At 49.7% G+C, this 16,989-nt stretch overlaps 1 long non-coding RNA gene across 1 annotated transcript; it reads left to right on the top strand.

The window, feature by feature from the left end:
• Nucleotides 1–2,093: 2,093 nt before the first annotated feature.
• On the top strand, nucleotides 2,094–2,496 carry LOC115288920. Its single transcript, XR_003907272.1, has 2 exons — nucleotides 2,094–2,178; nucleotides 2,300–2,496. It is a non-coding gene; the product is annotated as an uncharacterized LOC115288920 (long non-coding RNA).
• The last annotated feature ends 14,493 nt before the right edge of the window (nucleotides 2,497–16,989 follow it).

The raw sequence follows: 16,989 nt of genomic DNA, 5'->3' as shown, positions 1-16,989 counted from the left end.
GGGCAGACTGCAGTTTAAAGGCCACCAAGAACTTCTTAATTTGGCTCAGGAAAGTGAACACATTGTTTTCTGGAGATCAAAGGATTTATCTAAAAAGAAGTATCCCTATCCCCATTGTCTTCCAGATTGTTCTAGGTTTGCAAACCTTTGTGGAAGAAATAGGCTTGTCTCAGTCTAGCAAATGAATCATGCCAGGAGGCCCCGAAGGAAGCCCGCCCCGTTTACCCTTGGTAATACCATTAGCATTTACTTTTGTTCCCCTTTATCCCCGCAGTAATTCTCGGGATCAGGCAAAAAGCTCCGGGGTGGGGAAAATGAATTCTGTCTAACTACTGGGAAAGTGGGAAAGTGAAGCATCTCGAGCACTGGTCTTTTGTAAGAGGAGCTGAACTCCTAATTTAGGAGATTATTTTAACCCTGGACAAATATGATTTTATAGAACACACACAATTTAAACCTCCATTAACCATACCTATTTGTTTGAGTTTGGTGTGCGGCTTCCTGGTCAATTATTGCAAATCTGCGAGACAGAAAGGAGAGGAAGGAAAGTAGCTGCTTTTGGTTTTGTTGTTCTGTTTTGTTTTTTGTTTGTGGGGGGGAGGGTTGTGTTTTGGGTTTTTCGGGTAGTAGTTTGCTAAGGCTGCCACAAGCAAGTACCACAGACTGAGTGGCTAAAATTTTGAGCAGAAATTTGTCTTCTTATAGTCTGGAGGCCCTAAGTCTAAGATCAAGGTGTTGGCAGGAAATCCCTTCTGAGGACCGTGAGTGGAGCATCTATTCCCGGCCTCTCTCCTTGGCTCAGAGGACTATTTTCTCCTTGTGTCTGTGTGCCTCACCTTCCCTCTCTATGTGTCTGTCTCTTTGTCCACATTTTCCCTTTCTATAAGGACACCAGTCACACTGGACCTGGCCACCCCCCATGACGTCATCTTAACTACCTACATCTGCAAGGACCCTATTTCCAAATAAGGCCATATTTTGAGGTAATGGAGGCTAGGGCTTCCATATGTGAGGTTTTAGGGGGACACAATTCAATCCATGACAATGAGTAAAGCGATCCCACGGCTCATAAAAGCAGTGAACCCAGGCTTTGTATTTTATAGGCCCAGGAGGCCATGTTGGTGTTACAAGTGGCTAGGACAGTGAGTTCACTGAGGAAACCCACGATTTCTCCTCCAGGCTCTCCGAGGAACGAGGAGGTGAGGTCTGAGGGAAGCACTGCTGGGCTCAGAGGGACCAAGTCCTGTCCTTGTGGGCCACAAGCTGACAGGTGACTTGGTGACATAATTTACATTTCCCGCAGAACACTGTCTTTCGCCAAGGGCTTCGCTGTCATCTGTGTCATCTCAGTGAACCCGGACAAGGACCCAGTCCATCAGAGAGTAGCCCCCTCCTGCAATAAGGAGGTTCAGACTCAGAGAGACAGAGTGACCAGCTCAGGTCTTAGTGTGAAGTACCAGGGCCAAGCCTATGACCCACAGCTTCCGACACCCAAGGCCATATCCCGAGTTTACTTCTCTAAATCAAAGACCCAAGTTTCCTGCAGACGGTGAAGGTCGCTTTCAGCTCGAAATATAAGGTCACATCTAACTTCCCATGAATCTTGGGTGAAAATCTGGGCTATTTTGCTGCCCCTTCTTCTGCAGCGGCAACACGAGGCTGGAAAGTTTGGACTGAGTAGGTGTCTTGCTAAAGAACACTGTCTCTTGGGGAGTGAAGACCTTCACAGAATGTTCCCGGCCCCACGGAAATTCATGCATGTGAGTGAGTGTGGTTGCTTTTCCAGGCAAAGGTCTTTAGTGTTTCATGAGCTTCTCCTAGAGGCCAGTGGTCCTTAAACCAGTAAGAATCTCTGGTCTCCTGATGTTCCCTGTTCTTCGCTCCCTCTAACAACTGTCCCATCTCCTCTCTCCTGGGAGCATTTCCCCAGTGGGATCCCTTGGCCGATCCAGGCCTGGCCTAAACTGTCACTCTGGGTATTGGTTCAACCCCCAGGCAACGGGTGTGTCTCCACCTGCCTCTGTGACGCAGCACAGGCAGAAGTCAGCGCCAGGGCTTATCTGCCCAAGCTGCCTCCCTGATCCCGGGGCTCCCAGGACTACTCACTGGGAAGGTGGCTGGGCACTTGGGTATTCAGGACTTGGATAGGCCCCTAGACCAAGGGGACAACTCCAGCAGGTGCTGCCTACCTCGGATAAAGGCCTGGACATCCTCAGGCAGGGGAGGGGCGTTCATCGGGCCTGAAGCCACAGCCAATCACCAGGCTTCTGAAGTTCTCGTCACTTTTGTTGCCAGGCAGGGTCCCACCCAGGCACCACTGTACCTCTCTCTTCACTTTGGACCATTTGATACCTGTCCCTACCAACCCTCGACTTTCTGCCAGCAACCACAAATCCCACGTGCCCCTGGAAAGCCTGCCCAGTCAGTCTTACACCAGGGTCTGGGGCCAGCTGTCACCTGGACCAGGAAAACCAAGAAGCTCTAGTGAAACACCCAGTCGATGTGTCTGTCTGTCTGGTCCAACATTGGGCTGTACCCCCTTCTGGAAGCCGCATCCACACTAGACATAGTTCTAGTGCCTGTGTCCCTGGTTTGATAACTTGTCCTGTCCATTGCCCCTTCGGACTGAAACTCTGCTTTCTTTTGCCATTTTCCTTTGTGTGGCCCGGGAACTGCTGCCCCAGTTCCGTGGGTGGGGCCAGTGCCCCGGCCCCAGCCATCTGTCAATGTCTCTGGAGCTTTCCGTTCAACCTCTCCAACCACCCACCCACCTGTTATGGAACCCTAGGACACCTTTTGGCCTATTTACCACCTGTTGCTTAGCCCTGGCTATTGTACGGTACCTGCTTGACCTGCTTTTCGTCCCCAACCCTCAGGTGTATCTAGCACCCGCCCCACCTCTGTAGGAGAATCTGTTTCCATTTCTAGCTCTGTCCGTCTTCCCCGTGCCCTCTGAAATGAGCCCTTCTGAAGCTCTGGGTGCTGGTGTTGAAATGTACATGCAATGTTGCAGACATACAGACATAAAACTTTATTTCTTAAAATCGATCTCAAATATCCTAAGAGTGCAATCTCCACTCAGGGAGAAAAAGGTATAGCACAATTATTGTGCTTGGAATTGGCTCTCCCACATGGACCCAGTCTCTCTGGGGCAAATCCTCAGTGTTTCAAGTTTCTCTTTCCCATTCCTTGCGCAGCATCAGGGCACAGGGCACGCTTCAAGGGGCGAGGAGGAGGGGTGGTGGTCTCTGTGCTACCATCTGGTCCACACAGGCCATATGGTCTCCTCCCCTTGGTCTCTGGATACTCGTGTCTCTCAGCTACACCTGCTGCAGGACCCACCCATCCACTGGGACGCTCGGGAGCCCATCAATGACGTCGGCTTCCCTCCCTCCCCTCAGTGGTAACACCCATGTGTGCTGTGTCCTCTTGTCAAACACCAAGTCTTTCGTGGTCCCACCAGCTCTCTTTGCATGCCTTGATGTAGCAATTTCTGGACCTCCCTCCCCACCTCCATTTACAAGCCATGGGACCCTGCATGTGACAAGAGGGAAGGCATCACCTACCATCTCCATCCTAAGACAGCCATATAAATGAGAATAGGGACCAGAGGCCTCCTTGCTTTTTAGGTCCCCTTCCAATCTCCTTGGAGCATCTAAGTATCTGCTCCTCACACTGAGGGTGAAATCGTCACCTTCATAGTGCTTGGGCAGATGGACGAGGCAGGCGGACCCAGTGATGGGGCCTCCTGGAGCTGAGAGCATTCTCAAGTTCAGACAGACAGGCAGGCAGTGAACCTCAGGGAACTTGGCTAGGCTAGCAGGGTGTGTGCCACCAGACTGGGGATCAGACACAGAGTTTCTGACTCCAGTGTCTGGCTCATTACCAAAAGAGGGACCCTGGCCCAGGGATGGTTTGATAAAACTGGGGTCTAGTGTAAATCCTAGACCTCAAGATGAAGACAGAGACCTGCTCCTAGAACTGAGGCCCAAAATAGGGCCAGAAGACGGGGGGGGGGGGCCTGGGCGGCTCAGTCGGTTGAGCAACTAATTTCAGCTCAGGTCATGATCTCGAGGTTCGTGAGTTCCACACCCATCTGGCCCTGTGCTGACAGCTCAGAGCCTGGAGCCTGCTTCCAATTCTGTGTCTCCCTCTCTCTCTGCCCCTCACCCACTCACATTCTGTCTTTCTCTCTCTCAAAAATGAATAAGCATTAAAAAAAAAAAAAAAGAATAGGGCCAAAAGAACACAGAGCACAATCTGGGTCCATCAGAGATTTTGCTCTAGATCTCAGCATCAAAACCAAGTCACCATACGTCCAACCATGAGCTTCCCCCAGGTAAGTTTTCCTTTTGTCTAACAGTTTTGTGAGCTGTGAATCTACAGGCAAACGCTAACTACGTTGTTCACCTTCTGACGTGTCCCCCTCTAGGAACCAGCTACCCTTTGCCAGACTGCAGTTCTAGGAGATCATTTCCTTTCGGTCCCTTTTGTCCCTTTTCTGGCTCAAGAGCCTGCAGGGGCCGGAGACTCTTAGCAACTTCCAAGGTCTCCCCTCCCACCGGCCTCCCCTCCCAGGCCTTCCTGCCCGGCCTTCACTTCCCCCCAGGCACGTCCTAGGTTTGTCCTGCTTCCCACAGGTGGCAAGTACTGATTGCTGCCTCTGCTTTCAAATGAAACAAAATCATTAGGGCCTACTTTGGGAGCTTGGCAAACAGTCATAACAGAGGGACTATAAATACAAGAATCTGGCCCTGACTCCTAAGAAGTTTCCCTTTATGGGGGTCCCTTAAAGTTTCCCTTCCTAGACTTTGCATTCCAAATACTGCATTTTCCTAATGTCTTCTCCAAAGCCCTTGTCATATTAGCCCCTTTGTGTACCTTACTCGTAAAGGTATTAATAATACTTTATATAAAACTTTCCATGCTTTTGAATAATTGCAAATAATTTTTGGACTTTGAACAGCCCGTGGGGTGTCACAACGGCAATTTCTCCCCCCAAACCCCCCAGTTTCGTATTCGGGGGAAGGGTGGACTGAGGTGGCAGGCCCAGCAGTGAGGCCCGGAGGCAGGGCTGGGACCCCGGGCTCCCTGTCCCTGCTGCACAGCCCCGCAGAAATCAGGACTGCACGCGGCCAGCCCTGGGGGACTGAAGCCCGAGGAAGGTGTCCTCGCCCAACGGTGGCCCATTCCCCGCCCGCGCGGCGAGATCCGGAGACAAGCCGTCAGGTATGCTGGGATGGACACTGGTGTGCACGGAATCCAGGAAGCATTAAGGGACAAGCAAGAGGACTGGTTGATGGGACACGGACAAGGTGTGCCCAGAACGTGGTACGAATGCTGCTCTTTTTTGCCGGGAAACAAATGCACGAACACTTCAAAACTCAAGTAAACGTTGAGTAAGCGGACTTGACTGATGCAGCCTTCCTTCAAGGCATTCCTTTCCAAATGCAGTTCCTTTTCTGGATTGCTTTCAAGTGTATGAAAATCTTTTGAACTTGCTCACTGAAAAATCCTTGTCCTTGGGGTGCCTGGGTGGGTCAGTTGATTAAACCTCTGACTTTTGATGTCAGCTCAGGTCATGATCCCAGGGTCGTGGGACAAAGCCCCTCACCAGGCTCTCCGCTGGGCATGAAGCCTGCTTTAGATTCGCCCTCTCTCCCTCTGCCCCTCCCCCATTTGGACAGACAGAGCCTCTCTCTCTCTCTCTCTCTCTCTCTCTCTCTCAAAAAAAAGGTTCTTGTCCTTTAGGATGGGTTTTCTTCTTTCTGAACATATGGGGACTCCCATGGAGATAAACAGGTGAATCGGGATGAAACACTGCTCCAGAATCCCCCACAGTTTTCTTTCCAGCTCCCGCTGAGAGTCCCAGCTCCTTAATTACGTAAGAAAAGCCTAGAGAGAACAAAGTACTTATCTGCTTAGGGACCGTGGATGTGGGAGGATGAATCCTACGAAGCCGGCCACCTCGAGAAGCTTCTCATCTTGTCTGAAAAGCTCCTTGCTCTCGTGACAGTCCACGATGAGCTGAAATGCAGCCAGCACATCGGAAAAGTTACTCTTCCTTCCACATGCTTCTAGAATTCCCAGCTTTACTTTTGCCTTCATCCCTGAACTTTTCTCATTTTCTCTCCTCTGTTCCTGCTTTCTCTCCTCCCAGCTGGGCCCTGGGACGGTGGCTCGATCCATGTCTGCGAAGCAGTCTCCATTTCAATCCAGTTATAGGGAGGTGTCCATACTGGCTTTTCCTTCTGGCCACTACCGTCCGGGCCCTGTTCCCTCGGCCACCAGAGCCATGCGTGCAAAACCACGCTCTGTTGCATCAGCTAGCGGCTCTCCCTGTGGACTCCTGGGTGGTTCTGGGCACTGGTTTCCCTGGCACGATTCCCTCACACAAGGCGCCGGGCGTGCATGGAGCCTGGTGCAAACTCGCCTCGAGCAACGACAGGCCCTGAGACCGGGGACAGGTCAGCCCGAGGGGTCACGGCCAGCACTGGGCAGAGAGAGAACGTCCTGAAGGAAAGGGTGGGGTTGGCCGCCTCCAGGCCACCTCGCCCACCTCAGTGAACTCTCCCCAGTGCTGACCCGAGGTGACTTTCTGCATCAGATCTTCAGGAAGTAGCACACGGAACCACTGGCTAGGACTCGGGGCCCTCTCGGGTGCTGACCTTTTGGCCCAGGTTCATGGGATTTTTAATCCACCACTTCGGTACCAGAGTCACTGATGATCTTTAGTCCCCAGGAGGAGGGCACGACGGTACCACTCCCCAGACAGGAGTTGGGTGGCACTGGCTCAACTCCTAGGGGGTGTTCTGCCTGACAAGTTTGCTGTGAGTCCTGAAGGTTAAATACACGTCCAGCGCAGGCCCTGGGCACACGGAGTACACGTGTGTGTGCATGAGCAGAACCAGCCGGAGATCCTTGCGGGGATCAGAAGCTGCTCGCTCTTCCTTCTGCCCCAGACACAGAGCACCGTCCATCTCATCCAACGTCAGCAAGTAGCATCAGGGGAATCAAACCGGTGGCCGTTAGAACAAACCAACACTTTCTAACTAAAGTACCCCATCCAAGTACTAACCAGGCCCCAGTTCACTTCGGCCTCCAGAGAACACTGGGTCTTCAGAACCAGCCCGGAGACACTCTTCTGATGCCAACTTACACATCACAGGCCCTAAATCGTGTTTTTGTTGTTGTTGTTTTTTAATTTTAAATCCTGAAACACAAAGTTAACATTAAAAGGATCGAGCGTGGGAATCTCAGGATTAAAGGCAGGCTGGATTCTCGCTCCCTCCCTCCCACGCAGGACAGATTTCCCACCAAGTTCTTTGATCACTGGATGTTCTTCTGACCCTTGGCATTTTAGCGGGGGCTGCGCCAAGTGGATGCTGACACCAGAGTCCAGAGGGCCCCACTTTTCAGTGGGTACCCTCCAGGACTTTGGATGTAAGGCTGCCTTGCAGAAGTCACCTTTTACAATAACATAAATGGTCCTTAGAGGGTTTCAGTAGATGGATGGCTGGGGGCCTCAGGGTGACACAAAATAGGCTTGTCCCCCGGTGTTAGCCCAGTGTCTGAAGTAGTCACATTAGATCATTGCTTTATTGAAACTTTACTGTAACCGCTTATTTTTTTATCCTAAATAAAGAACATAACTTGCTTTTGGATGGCAGGAAAAATAAAAACGTTTTTAGATCACTTGTTTTCTGACCAGTTTTTAAAGATCCATGTGTTGTAAAAATGCCATTGTATTGGAAAGGTAAGCACAAAATTAATCATTCCAGAACTAAGATACACTAAAGGCTGACTGTTACTTCATATTTTTAGTGGTCAGCAGTTTCTTCTATGGTAGGAAATTTTGATACTTAAATAAATCCTCCTTGAATATATTTTTTTGCTTCTCTCACTACAAGGCACTCTGTAACCTGAAAACAAGGCTGTGTATCTGCATCAGTGGAGAGCTTTAAAAATGCAGATTCCTGGGCCTGGAACTAGCTAAGTTGTAAAACCTTAATTTAGGACAAGGAAGAACAGGTTAATGGGTAGTAAGCTTCATGAGGCCTGGGCAGCACCCAACAGACCCTCTCACTTGCTCTGTCCCCCCTACTGAGTTACCTCTCAGCTTTGTTCCTCTCTTCTCACAGCTAACCAGAAGCCAGAAAAATCTGAGCATTGGGCTTAGAATAAACTCAGCACTGGGCTTAGAATAAACTTAAGTCGTTGCTTCAAAATGTTTTGAGAACTTTACAGAGCAGGTCAGATAAGTTCCCCACAGAACAGGCAGAGGCAGAGGTCAGAGCAGGCCCTGGATGTCATTTCTTCTCCAGGGCTTGACAGGTGCCCACATCAGATCGTCCCACAGAGCGTGGGAAAATGCCTGACTGACCAGCAAGGAGTCCAGTTCTATGGGCAAGGGTGCCGGTCTGGAACGGACCCCTACGGTGTTGCCTGTGGGACGGAGCTTTATTCTCGTGACACCCGGGACCCTAAGGTTTACAACTGATACGTTAGAGGTCCGTCCATCCAGAGCCTCCCCCCACAACTTCAAAGGGGCTCGCAGACACCGGAGACCGTGTCCAGCAGGGGTTCGCCCTCTGATTACCAAGCAATTTACAGTCATTTATCTGTAAGTGCTGTTAGTTAATTACGTTGTCATTTTGCCAACAGAGGAATGCGTGCTTGGATGCAAACTCAACTCAGAGCGAAATGGAACGAATACAACCATCACAGACTCGCTTTTTTCCATCTGTGATGTGCAATTTAAATGTAAAACATCATCATCCTTTAACACTACATTCAATGCAAATGTTATGCTTGCTCACAAGTCAATATTTTATGCCCTTTCCGGAACCTGACTACTGCTCAGCAAACAATGATTGGCACATCCTATATGTGCCAGGATTGACTCGCCCTTTGTGAGAAAACAGGTTTAGAGGGATCTGGACTGAACTTGAAGTGACTTGTCACAATGGCGTTCATTTCTTGAACGCTTCCTGTGCTGGGTACCTTCTGTTCCTTTCCCAGAGTTACCCTTCTCCAGGCTGCTGGGTCCCCAGGGGCTGCCTTGGTGGAGCACATCCAGGGGCTCCTGTCTTGCCCTCAGGCTTCTGGTTGGGTTTGCACAATGGGGAGCACAGCCTAGACTGGAAGGAAGGAGGCAGGGAGTGCGGGATGAGGTCAGGCTGGAGGTGCTGTGGGCTGGCTGTCCTTGATACCTACAAGGCAGCCGTCTCTGACTCCGGGTTCTGGCAGTGACCTCTCAGGCCCCTCCTCTGGCCTAGAGGTGGTGTCCCTACACCTTTGTAAATAAGTCCTTTATGAAACATTCTTCACGTGTCCCCCTGTCCTGCCATGACTCACTGGCATTTCTATTGCCACTTTTGCTATTAATTAAATCCTCAAACAACACAAGGAGGTAAACATTAGTAATTTTACAGACCCTGGAGCTGAGTCTCAGAGGAGTTGGGGCCACAGGTGAGCCGCTGGAAGTGGTGGCATCCCAATCCGTTTCTGTTTGGCTTCTCGGGGGTGGGGGAGAAGGAGGGAGGGAGAGAAGGAGAGAGAGAGAGAGAGAGAGAGAGAGAGAAAGAAGCTTCGTGGTACAGATTAGCAAAAAGCTGCCAAGTTAACAATGAAAGTAATATGTCTATTTTTGCCCTCTTTCCCCTGTTCCTGTCCAGGGAAACTCCAGAAGGAACACTGATTGTCACCAGCTTTAGAAAATGACTCAAGGCCAACATTTACTGAGGAGTGATCTGTTAGTTACTACAGCTGGTTAGAGCAAGGCGGTAATGAGACCAAGACCTGACCCAAGGCCCCTCTGTTTCTAGTTAATTTAACACTGTGACAAAGTGTTTCATAGGCCCCGGGCCACACCCACCTCCGGACACCTCTCCCAGACGCACATGACAGCAGAGAAGCCTCTGGACAGCCCCACCCCCCCACTGCCTCATCCCTCAAGCCACGCCCCCACTGCCTCATCCCTCAAGGTAGCCCTCACAGCACAAGAGGGCCAAGAGGGAACAGAATTGCAGCAGGATCTTACAGCAGATCTGGAGGGGGAGGGGAAGATGCTCCTGTCATTTCTAGGTGGGGTCCGCAGGGAAGGTGCAAGACTCCCACCTACCCTGCCTGCACCGCCTGCTCTATCCCCGTCCCTCTAGGAGCCACAGGGTGGACCCAAAGCAGAACCAGACACTTGCTCTGGCTGCAGGGACAATCATCTCTGGGAAAAGGGAGCATCTGAACTCCACCTTCTAGAGTGGGCTCCCTTTCACCTCTTACTCATCCTTTACTGACTCGCCAGCTAATTGACCAGATGTTTATTGAGCATCTATTATTTTTTGAGAAGAGTGCTGGGCTTCCTGTGTCCTTTCCTCCTGCCTTCTGGCACCTTTCCCTTGGGTGGCCCAAGCACTTCTGCCTTCTTCCTTGTTCCTCACCTCCAAAATGACCTCTCTCCTCCTTCCTACTCCCAGCAAGAGAAACTTCCATCCCTTGAATCATGAAGATATCCTGGCCATGTATGAGGAAGAATTTCCCCAGTTATTAATTCAGCCGGGAGGACTGACAACTCTTAACCCTCTCTGGGTCCTTGAACCTACTGGATCTCTAACTGGTAACTCTTATAGAGTGGGGGAGAAAAGTCCTAAGTTCCAAGTGCTCCCCGCAAGGGATCAGTTGCATTCTCTATCCCTGCTGAAGGAGAAACTTGCAGTCCACCCTCTTTTCCTAACCTGATCACTCACCAGCTTCCGTTAAAGAGGCAAATTACTCTTCCTCTCACCCTTGTCTCCCCTCTGCCCCTTCCCTGCACCCTGAGGCTCCAGATGTCTTTCCCAATTTTCTTGTCCCAATGCAGTTAGGAGACTCTGGTTAGGAATAAGAGGATCTTCACTACTCTGCATCCAGGGTCCTCTCTCCCCATTTCTGTTAGAGGAAGCAGCTCCCTCTCCCTCCTGTGGAGCCTATAGACTCCTGAAGAATGCAGAGGAGGCAGGTTCCAGCCATGGCACACCAGGCGCAGCGTCAGCGCCTCTGCGGCCTCCTCTCCGTGCCATCCATGCAGGCTTCAGTTATGGGGGAGCAGGAAATGGGAGCCATGCAGGGGATGCCAAAAGGGAGGCAGAAGGAGGAGACAATGGAGCCACATGGGGGCATAGGGCGGAGAGGTCCTACTTTGCTACTCACTTCTCTACCACCTCTCCTTTGCCTCGACCCTTTCTTCCCCTGTGAATTTTGGTCCCTTTCAGATCCTTGATGCCAGTGAGGGACCTGATCTTACAAATCTGGGCAGATAGGCTGGGATGAGGAAGGAAAAAGAAGCTGATAACATTCTAGTAACATCTGGTCCCACTGCAGACATTTGGACAAATCTGTACAGAACGTTAGAAATTAGCAAAATGGCCCCACTAGTGATTATATAAAGATGCATATAAAAAAGTAAGAAATTGGAGTATACCCCTCTTGTTTCAGGAGACAAACATAGGATCTATACGATATAAAACAACCAACTGAAACTTAGAAAGTTTAGTCAGATGGCTCATTGAGCTTTCGAGGTTGAGTGACCGATACTTGTTTGATGACCTTGAACAAATCCACTCCCAGGATTACCATTTTCACCAAAGTCTAGAAAACAGCACAGCCTTCTGAGAGGGGCCCACCTTTGTTTGAGAAGATGGGGTGTTCTGTTCCTACACTGGAAAGGCAAGACCAGCATCTCCTACCCACCGAGTCTTTCTGTTATTTCAGAACTAAATAGGGGCTTCGAGTCTAGACGGTAGCCACAGAGGGCTTTCCGCAGCCTGCCTCCTGGTAATCTGTGACTTAGAGAAGAAAGTGGTTGCTCACAGTTCTCCTAAACTTCTAGACAGAAAACGAGAGAGATCCTGCCATAGCGTAGATGCACAAAATACCCAAAACAAAGAAAACAAAACATTTAACCCCCCCTACCATTTCTTAAAAACCAAAGACCAGTTTATCATTGGCTATTTCCTCTCTAAGAACTCAGATAACTGCTTTCTTTAGTGAATTTACATGGGATGTGATGCTTAGAAGACTCCGCCTCAACAGGGTGTGCTTGGTGAAGGAGACTGGTTATAGGATTATAATCTGGATCAATGCCAGGCTGGGTGCAGACACACTGGTGTGGACCCGCCGCCCCGCCCAGAGCCTGGGGGAGGTGGGGGGGCGGGGGGAGGGAAGTAGCCCAGTCTGACAGGCATCGGAGCCTTCCTTTCCCATAACCAGTGTGCCCCGGTGATCTCAAAACCCTGAAACAGGAAATCTGTTAAGGAATTAACAATGGTTATCCCTGGGTGGAGGGCTTTTAAGTGACTTATCTTCTGTTTGAAACATTCCCCCGGGGGCCTCACTGCTGTTGTAATTTTTTAAAAATAAAAAAAAATAAATTTAAAAAGCAGACCAGTGGGGGGCGGGGAACAACTCCTACTTCCTCTTCTTCATTTGTTATCTTGCAGTTTTCTGCCCTGGGAAGGTTCCCACAGTCAGTGTCACTCATTCCTTCATGATGGTGAGGCTCCTCATTCCCAACTGTGAGTAGAACTCAGGGACTTCATTCATTCATTTAGAGAGAGACAGTGCACATGGGAAGGGGCAGAGAGGAAGACAGAGTCCCAAGCAGGCTCTGCATTGCCAACCCAGAGCCCAGCACAGGGCTCAAACCCAAGAATGCATGAGATCGGGACCTGAGCTGAAAGAAACCAAGAATCAGATGCTTACCGGAATGCACCACCCAGGTGCCCCCTACTCTATCTCTCCCATTAAACTCTAAGTGCCCGGTCACCGCGGAGTCCAAAACACTGGGCAGTCCCTTCAGCTCTTAAACACAGGCATCTTTTTATTTTTCAGCTGATACTTTGATTTTGCTTTTAAGCCTTTATGGTAATAATGACAACAAGCGCTGAAAGAGTATTTATGGCAGAATCCGTCTAAGCACTCCACAGGCATTAACACTTAATGCTCGTGGGACCCTAGGACCTGGGCGCTACTGCAATCCTCACTTTGCAGCTGAGAGAACTGAGGCAGAGAACAACAGTGTAACCAGTGAGAGTCAGAGCCCGAGTCTGCATCCAGTCTGACCACGCTCTGCTTGTAGAAAAGGTACATCAACTTCATTTACTTTCCTTGAGCTTCCTGTCACTGCTGGTCGGGACAAAGGCAAGGGAAGACCTCTCGCACCATAAATCTTCCCAGAGTCCAAATAATAACAGGACCAAGGCGAGTCACCTAGGCGACTCACCCAGAGAGACTCACTGGCAAAGGCAAAAAGCCTTTTGCATTCTGCAACGTTTCTGTGAGGCCAAATGCCCATTTCTTGGCAATCGTTAACTAGGAAATGAACCAGTGGAAGCAGAATCCTGACTTTATGAAGGAGGAACAGGCAGGCGTTTATGGGATGGGAGGGACAGACGGAGGCTGGCGTCCAGGACTGCCTTGTGCCAGATACAGATCACAGCAGGGTTGGATCTGATCAGTTTCCCACTAAAGACAGCTGGAATAAACAAATCAACAGAACAAGGACCATTTGGTGATTCTTTCTCCTTGCTATTTGTGGGAGAGAAGGGGAGGGGGAATAAGTAAGCTGTTTGCAGAGAACTTCAGCACTTCATCTCCTCTCGTAATGCCAATGGGAACTGTCTGAAACACCCCGGTCATCTCCCAGCAGGACATTTTCTCAAACCGTTCTTGCAGTTACACAGTGAGGTCGGTCATCTGCCCTGCAAGGCTCTCCAGTTGTATTGGACTTCTAAGGTCGCCGTCCCCGGAGTTTGGTGGTTCAGCTCTCAGGAGGACTGTTTTATAATGAAGACAGGAGATAAGACTCCGCATAGTGACAAGCTCAGATTTGGGGCTGATTTAGAAAGCACAGGCTGGGAAAACCTTGCCAAGGGGTTCTGTTTTTCCGAGTGACTCATCAGCTGCCTTCCAGGACCTTTTTCTAGTGACAGCTGCTTACACGGAGCAGAGGTTATCAAGATGTTCACCTCAGTTGGAGCAAAAGGAGTCTTTATAAGAGGTTCTGATAAATGCCCCATGGAGGTGATTTCCTAGACGTCTGGGTCCATGGAAAAATGTCTAGCAGCTGCAGAGGGGGAAAAAATAGTATTTGTAAAGGCAAGTTTGGTCAATATTTTTTTTCCTCTCTCAATCTCAGTTTCAACGCTTTCCTGTTGAATTTGTGTAGAATTTTCTTCTTTAAAAGAGCTCTGGATTTATCCTTGTCAAGGATTGGATAAGAACTTGAAAATGATCACACAAAAAAGAGAGAACATTGTCCAAGGGTCTTAACGTTTCAATTCAATCCCCAAAACATCTTTCCTGGCCCCACTACATACTGGCCATGTGACTGCGGGTTTCTTAGCCTCTCCAAGGCTCCATGGTTCTCTGTGTAAAACGGGAATATAGACTGGTATCTCCCCCACAGAGGTGTGAAAATTAGAGAATCTTCGTACTGTTCTTAGCACGGGGACTAGCACATGGTAAGTCTCAAATAAAAGTTCTTTGTACTGCTGTTCTTGTCAGTTATTGAGAGGTAAGTGTGTGCCAGGTGCTGGGCCGGGGGGCCGAGGGACCAGGCTAGAGGTGGTTCGTCCTCTCAAGAATCAGGCAAATGCACCTGCTTCTGGAGGTCTGGCTGAAAATGCAGATCCCACCCCCCACACCCACTGGCTTTGAACCCCTGGGTGCCGGGCCCAGCTATCTGCCATTTCCAAGTCCTCCGATGACGCTGCTGCCGGCCCAGCGCTGAGGGGCATGATGGAAGCTGGGACACAGCTGATGCATCTCTGGATCATCAGGATTCTAAATTTCAGGGACCTTAGCTTGCTGTCCCCACCACCATGACCAAGAGGTACTGGATAGACCCAGCTGATACTGGAAATCAAGCGGTTTGCTCCAGGGAGCTTTCCTGATGAGGAAAACACTCAAGGGTCTTTTAAAAATGTATTTCTTGATTTTTACCACACCAAAAGTGCAGACCAAGAGAGCCTTTCATGATCATTTCCTTTTCCGTGGCCTTACATGGCACGATTCCTTACCTTCTCTGCTGGTGGAATGGCTGTGGAGACTTCTCTTGAGGTCTCCAGGACCCAGTCTGGGCTGGGCTCAAAATCAAACCAAGACAAGTCTGACTAATCGTCAGCTGCTTCCCCCAAAGCAAGACTGGGAGAAACTGTGTGAATCTAAGAAATAAAACAAATGCGCCTGACAGAGCAGTGTTGTTGGAGCAATGTCGCAGCAAGTCCAGGGCCTGCTGAACCAGGAAGGGGGCAGTGGAGGGAGGCCCCGCGTCCAGTGTGTGCTGTTCTTTCTTTTCTGTTCGCTAAATGGTGTCCTGAGGTAAAAGCACTCTCTGCCTTTGCTTGAGGTAAAGCACTGACTTCCTACACACACACACACACACACACACACACACACACACACACACACACTGAATTGCCTTGCACCCTCATGTATTGGTTTCCAGTCAGTTCCAGCACTCAGGGAGCAAGGAGGGCAATTCACAATCAGATCTGACAGACCACCAGAAGGAGGGACAACAATGATCCTTTTGTACACTGTCAAGGTGCTGACTAGCAAGCAGTCCAACAACTATTTCTGGAGAGTCATGGAAGCCACACAGCACATCCGAATCAGGAAACTGAACCAAAGTCTCTCTTGGCTGCGTATGAGCCGCGTACTTCTTGAGGAAGCACTAGGAGAAGTGACGTTACTCTTCCACACTCAGACTTGTAGAAAACATTGTCATGACTCAAGCAATCTGCATTCAAGCCAGAGAACGCTTTGCAAACTCACCGTGCGTCCTCAACCGTCAAGCCGGTGTTTATATAACTCACTTTATTGTCTTTATTGGAAAAGATAACAGAGTTATGTTACAGAAGGTACTTTATGAGACAGTCGCTTGAAAAAAAGCATTGGTGTCACCATTACCAATGGTTTGGACCAAAATAACGTTTGCCTAGAAGATTAAATAACTGAGGTTAAATGTTTTGGCATATGCACACACTGGCTCACAGAGCCAAAGCCTCGGACAGCTGCTGTCCCGATGACCTCCGCAGCAGCGTTCCAGGAACGCATTAGGGAAGAGAGGCAGGAAGGACCTCAGCGACAGCATCTGTGCCACTTCCTGGGAGATACTGTCCCCGGGCACCCAGGCCTCCAGGAAGTCGGACTTCCTTGTCCACATGTCCTCACAACAAGCAGCCCATCCTGTTAAGTGGCGTCTGTCCAAATGAACTAGAAGACAGAAGTCTTTCCAGCATCCAAGGATATAGCGGCAGAGCAGCAGGAATAGCCTAAGGGAGTAATTGAAGGGTGGGAATCAGCAGCAAGAGCAGGAAAGATGAAACACTGCAGCCAGACACTAAAGAACTTGCAGAGAAAGACGGAGCCTCGGGCCCAAGGAGACAGGAAACAGGGAAAGACTGTGGATCAAGAGTGAGAAACCAGAGGGGCGCCTGGGTGGCTCAGGCAGGTGAGCATCTGACGGCAGCTCATCTCACGATCTCACGATTCATGACTTCAAGCCCCACGTCGGGCTCTGTGCTGACAGCTCACAGCCTGGAGCCTGTGTCGGATTCTGTGTGTCTGTCTCTCTCTCTGCCCTTCCCTTGCCCATGCTGTCTCTCTCTCTCTCACTCTCAAAAATGAATAAAACATTTAAAGAAGAGAGAGAGTGGGAAAACAGTGTAGGACTGAGATTATAATAATGCTGCAGTAATGAAAACGGCATGGTAACCAAAACAGAGACAATCAGACCAACGGGATAAATAAGGAAGCCAATATGGACCCTATTTATGTGATAAATTAGGATGTGGCAAGGTGGCAGGCCACCATCTCAGTTAAAAACTGGTAAGACAACAGACCACCTATTAGATCTGTAATGAGCTGCCTGTGTTAAACTGATAAGAACATTTAGTTCATTTATTCAACACACATTGGCTGTCTTTTTTTTGGTGTATGTGTGCCGTG

Source organism: Suricata suricatta, chromosome 4, assembly GCF_006229205.1.
Source record: "Suricata suricatta isolate VVHF042 chromosome 4, meerkat_22Aug2017_6uvM2_HiC, whole genome shotgun sequence".
In the NCBI taxonomy this organism is placed as follows: Eukaryota; Metazoa; Chordata; class Mammalia; order Carnivora; family Herpestidae; genus Suricata; species Suricata suricatta.
The sequence above is the reverse complement of the archived record's forward strand: the minus strand, read 5'-3'. Positions and strand labels throughout refer to the sequence as shown.